The sequence below is a fragment of the Nicotiana tabacum genome, chromosome 22, assembly GCF_000715075.1.
Source record: "Nicotiana tabacum cultivar K326 chromosome 22, ASM71507v2, whole genome shotgun sequence".
NCBI classification, from domain to species: domain Eukaryota; kingdom Viridiplantae; phylum Streptophyta; class Magnoliopsida; order Solanales; family Solanaceae; genus Nicotiana; species Nicotiana tabacum.
In genome coordinates this window covers 46,248,938-46,255,109 of record NC_134101.1, presented here as the reverse complement: position 1 = coordinate 46,255,109, position 6,172 = coordinate 46,248,938, and the positions used below count along the sequence as shown (strand labels likewise).

General features: G+C 35.9%; 1 non-coding gene across 1 annotated transcript; it reads right to left on the bottom strand.

Moving 5' to 3' along the window:
• Positions 1–2,646: 2,646 nt before the first annotated feature.
• Positions 2,647–2,802, bottom strand: LOC142176915 (small nucleolar RNA snoR2/U65). Its single transcript, XR_012705718.1, has one exon. It is a non-coding gene; the product is annotated as a small nucleolar RNA snoR2/U65 (small nucleolar RNA).
• Between the last annotated feature and the right edge of the window lie 3,370 nt (positions 2,803–6,172).

Here is a 6,172-nt window from a genome sequence, read left to right as displayed (position 1 = left end):
TTTAATAAGGGCACACTTTGAGTCCCAAACTTTGGTGGTTTGGAACATCCAAGAGGACACCTGATCCACACTCTCTTCCCTTAGTAATGGGGAATTTCAAATCTAAATGATCAAACAAAAAAAGTACTTGGGCCATTCTAAACTAAAGGTATGTTAATTTCCCTTATGGTGAAAACATCAACAATATCCATAGGGCTGTGAGAAATTCAAAAATGACTAGTTTTTTTCTCGGGTTTCTTTGCCAATAGACCAATCAACGGTGCTCTATCGCAAACAATATTTAGTTGCTACAAGCCAAGCCCACGGCGGTTCCTTATTCCGGTTGTAAAGCGGAAGAAGAGGGAGAATGGGCACAACCCTACTAGCAGCCCGCGTTTCCGACCCGAAAGGAATGGAAAATGAAAGGCCTCAAACCTGATATGTGAGAGGAGATGTCTTTCTTTGGGAGCTGCTAAAGAAAGTGTCTAAACGCATTCAGGGACCATGGTTGGTCACCGAGGACTTCAATTGGTCCTTTCTCTCTCCTCAGTTGCTTCTTGATCCAATAAAGGTTTTGCTTGTCTTTCCTTGCTACCCGATGCGAACAATCAGTCGAAGGAGCGGAGCTTAGAGCCTTTACTTTATGTAAAGCGCACTCACTTTAACGGCGTACCTTTTGCATGATGGGTCAGCAAGGAAATGACGAGAGTCATTAGTTCAAATCCAATAGTAGGTAAAATCGACCGAAACCCCTGCTTTTGTCAGCATGACAGCAAGCACGGTCTGACAACAAGGAGTCAATTGAATGGTCAAAGCATAGGTTGCTTCCACCTGTGGCCTTTTTCGACCAACACCTTAATATCAAGGAACCAGCCCTTTCCTTCGCGCTTGGTAGGCGCTTCGCTGTAGCCAAGCTTACTGCTAGCCTATCGGCTAGGCGTATACTATGTTCCAGAGCCTTTAGTTTAGTTGCAGACCTAGAAGCTACTATATATAGATAGTGCCCGATTTCTATATCCTGCGTGCGACTCAAAACTCTTATCTCTCTAGCTCATGGATAAATCACCTGCCGGAAAGGAATAGCCGGAATAGAATGAAGGAATGATTCAATCTTCCATCATTCTCGTGAGCCAAGGAGATCTTCTCTACAATAGTGAGTCCTTTAACAAAAACACTCATTTTTCCTTAACTATTTTTTTAGGGAGAATCAAACTAATTCTTTGAGCTAGAGAGAATTTTATAGAAAAAGTTACAAAGCTCTCCTTCAAATATTCCATAAATAAAGGTAGGTCAGAATTGGTAAAAATTGAATTAACCAGTAATTGAAAATTAGTTGCAGATTCACAACTAATTGAAATTTAACTATTTTTAGATGCAAAAAAAAAAAAATTTGAACAAAAATACCTCTATTAAAAACAGAATAAATAAATAAATAAATAAATAAATATATATATATATATATATATATATATATATATATTAAACTCATAATACTATACTCAGAGTTCAAGCTTCTTTAAATCCATCTCCAGCATATTACGTTGGAGTTGGAACAGAGAAAGAGGAGAATTTCAGTTTTTCATCTTTTCTGTCTTTTCAAACTCCAAGATCCTATCCTGAAATTTCACTTGTTAGAAGTTCCAACTCCAACAACTCTTCATGAATTTCTGCTTTTATATCAACTTCAATATTTGTTTTGAACTCCAATATATTTTCATGAACTTCCAATGTTAACTCCATCTTTTTCATGAATTCCAACATTTTTTGTGTGAACTTTATCATTTTTCATAATTCCAACACTTCTTTTACCAACTTGAGCAGTTTTCTGAACTCCAAAATTTTATCATGAACTTCCAACATTAACTCTAGTGAATTCTAGTATCTTTTCTTGAACTCTAGCATCTTTTTACGAACTCCAGCATTTTTCATGAACTTCGTAATTTATTTCATGAACGCCAGCATTTTTTCGTGAACTTTATCATTAACTCCAGCATTTTTACAAGTTTTCATAAATATTTTTAGTTGAACTCCAAAAGGCAAACCTTTATTAAGTAGTGCCTAAAGCTAATGGCAAGGCAATATGTCTTGATCTCGGCACATACGTATTGGGGTATGGCTAAATTAGGCTAATGATATAACTTTAATTCAAATAAAGAGTAACTGACACAAGAAAGAGGAAGGAGTCAAATTTTTAGGGCTTAATGTGATGGGAATATTAGCAAGAAGAAGAGAAAAAGACGCTAGAGGTTTGGTGTTTAGTTTGGGGTATGTTTGTCCAACTCTATATAAAATGGCTAGATTTTAATTAATTTTGAAAGTTTGGTTACTTTTTAATTTTCGGTATGGAATATGGCCACCTGACACTAATTTTCGGGGCAAGTACGCAGACAACCATTCTCAGGGATGCTATTTAGAAATTAGTCATTATTTAATTTGTCCTGAAATTTTAAACCAAAAATTCTAACTTCAGGACAAACCTGAAATTTTTGTCTTGAAAAAATTAAACTTAAAATTAAAATTCAAAATTATTGACTAATTTCTAAATAACAATCCTTTAGAGTGACTACTTAGAGTCTGTGCGTCACCCAAAGTTGAGCTCGCATAGAACATTTTTTTTTTTGGCTTCATTTCTCACCGAATAAATTTTTTAAAAACAAAAAAGAGATAGTGTGTAATCGCACAAAACGGCTCCGTGTGAGGAATGAAAAATCCATCCACAGATTCCTATCAAAATGCGAAACATTAACAAAAACTTGTTATTGGTCCAATCATAGCATCGTCGGTCATTGCTTATTTTTGCTACCGTCGACGTGGCATCGGACCTTGGCTCGCATAGAACATTGGATGGCCTACTTTATCTTTAGGATTATTACGGCCCAGAATCTGCCGGATGTTCTAGTCTGTCTATTTTGGCTAAATTATTTCTTTAGACAAACTTACCCTTTATAGCCCTTCAAAATTTTAATAGCCCATATTTTTGTCCATTGACACAAAATGACTCTCCAGCCCAAACATATAATATTTAATAGCCCGAAATATCTATTTTATATATTTTTTTGTATAGTGATAGTCTATTTTGTATATTTATTGTATAATGACAGTCTATTTTGTATAGTTACAGTATATTTTGTATATTTTTTTGTATAGTGACTATTCTATTTAGTATATATTTTGTATAGTGACAGTCTCTTTTATATATATTTTGTATAGTGATAATTTATTGTATATAAATTGTATAGTGACAGTCTATTTTATATATTTTTGTATAGTGACAGTCTATTTTGTATATATTTTGTATAGTGACAGTCTATTTAGTATATTTTTTGTATAATGACAGTCTATTTTTGTATATATTTTATATAGTGATTGTTTATTGTATATAAATTGTATAGTGACAGTTTAGTTTTGTATAATTTTTTTATAGTGATAGTCTATTTTGTATATATATTTTGTAATATACCAATATTCAAAAACAATGCTCTTGATGTTGACATCAACAAGTGAGGAATGAAGTACTAATTAAAATTGTCTTCAAGAAAAAAAGTTGACCTTTTTCACTGGAGAATTTTGACCAAGGAATTGCCTTTTCCAATATCATCTTCTTCTTCATCATCATTATCACACAATCGCCACAAGAATAAGGACAATTGCCTATTAATATTATTAAGGTGTAACTTATAAGCAATATATGACATTCCCATATTTTATGAATCTCTACACCTGACACAAAAAATTCTCCAACATTTAGGACACGCCCTAATCAAAAACTTCTTTTTATCACCAATCAAAACTCCTGTACAATCCAAAAAGGGGCATTCGATTACCAACGGCGAAACCAAAACCTCCGTTTCTCTGATCGCATCTTCTACTCGATTGAGAAAATCTCTAGGCATTAAAGACTCAATATCCAAAATTCTCTTGCAACTGGAAACAGGGCATTTCACTTCTTTTATATCTTCATCGATTTTTTCTCCTATATAATTTTTTATGCGTTCTTCACAATAATAGTGCATGCAACTGCTTTCCCGTATCAACGTATTAGGGGGTTTCGCATCGTCACAAATTTCACAATAAGTGCAAGACGATTCCCCCTTTTCCCAAATATTTTATTAGTTAACCGAATAATTTTGCTTTTTTAACCAAATAATAAACATTAATTTCGAACAGTATATATCCCCTCTATTTGGAGCATTCTTGAAGAAGAAGAATTTTTGTGGGAACGCCCACTATTTATATAAGCAAAGAGAGAACAGTGGGTAGAGATTGAATTATAGAAGAACAAAAAAGTGATATGAAGACGGTCGTCAGATGAAGGCGGTCCCTCGGGAGTGGATCACGATGGAAGGAGTTGATTGGTGGTTCAATACGGAGGCGGCGCGTGCTACGGCGGCGTTCAGCAACGGCTTCTTCGGCTGAGGAAAATGCATATGATCGCTGAGGGAGAAGGAAGTTAGGGTTTTGAGTGACAGTGGTCTTGGGCTAGCCTTTTAATTAGTTTTAGGCTGTTAATTATATGGGGTTATTTTGTGACTATCAGGTGATATAAATTTGACCCTAGTAGCTACAAATGAACTTTGCTCATTTCTTTATTACTCGATTTAACCCAATTTTAACACTTTAGCCACCAAATATTGTAAAACTCTAGCCCTCCCTTTTCTCTCTCCCACGTGACATTTTCACCAATTTTCAATCTCCCTTTCTCTTCCATTTTCCTACGGTGCATCATCTCTTTCTCTACTTTTTCCTAAGATCTCTTTATCCCAAATCTCCATCACAATAAATAAACCCCTTCTCAGGCTACCAATCTCTACTATTGCTCGTATTGTTTCTGCTTTGGTTCTGATTGATATTTCCAGATGAAACCCTTTCTCTTGGAATTCGTATATTTGGATCCCAATCCCTATATAAAAAATCAATCCAAATCAAACATGTGTTGGTCTTCCTGCAATTTGAAGCTTGTATAGGCCAAAATCCGTCTTCAGGATATTTAGCGTAATATGGCATTAAAAAAAGTTATCGGTCGAGCTCGCCCAAGACGTAGCGAGGTCAATGGCCGAGGTGCCGACATGAGCCATGGTCAAGATGTCGATGATTATCGCCATCAAGATATCAGCAAGGGTCGAGGTCGAGATTGACTATTGATGATAAGACTTGCAACGGCTAATTTGTCAAGACAAGGTACTAAAAGGGAATATTCTAGTGAATATTCCCATAGTATAGGGTTTTCTAGGAAAAATGTCCCATATATATCGAAATAAGAAGACAATGATAGGGACATGTAATATTGATTCTGATAAGAACACTTTTGAGAAGAAGACTCCCTCTTTGGCAGAAATACAAAGGTCACCTTTATTATTGGTGATATATTATTCCTCACTTTTCCATCAGATTCGAGGATTGTTCATGCGAATCCTGGATCTATCTATCTTTCATTATTGTCAGGCTAAATATACGTCCCACCCATCCATAATTGGGTGAATCGTTCCCTTTATTTACTTAAATGCCATTTATTGACATTTATTGTTAGCTATAATACCCTTAACGTCCTTGCTTTAAGAGTATTTTGTATTTATTGTCACCAACCATATACGGAATCTATCTTATCTACTATACATTTTTGTGCTTAATATCTAGAGTTATCATCCTTGGTTAGATTTAACCCCATACTATGTAAATTTAATAGTTTAACCATAGATTACATATTTTGGTCAAACAATTTGGCGCCGCCTGTGGGGAATTTCTAACCAAGTCATTTAGTTTCTTCAAGATCTACTACCGGCACTGGTAGCTGACATAAAAAAACGAAAAGAAGAACCTTTTTTTCTCTCTCTGCATGCACAGATCTAACATGGCAGGTAACAGAGAAGAAAGAACAAGAATGATGAGTGACCTCCCAACCAACCTTATGGACATCATCTATGAAAGCTCTGAAGTAGTGGACGAGGACACAACGCCGAACGCCTCCCCTAGGCGAGGAGGATCTCCCATTCCCTACTGTAGCATCACAAAATCTCTCGGCAGGATAGCCTCCACATCCATGGGAGAGGATACACCGCCAACAATAAAGAAACTCCTTGAGGTCTGGCTGACCGATACACTAACCAACATCCTCCATAAACCCGCTCAGGACACCGACACAGCAATTACGAGAACCCGTGCTGCGCCACCAATAAACGAACAACACGATCAACCT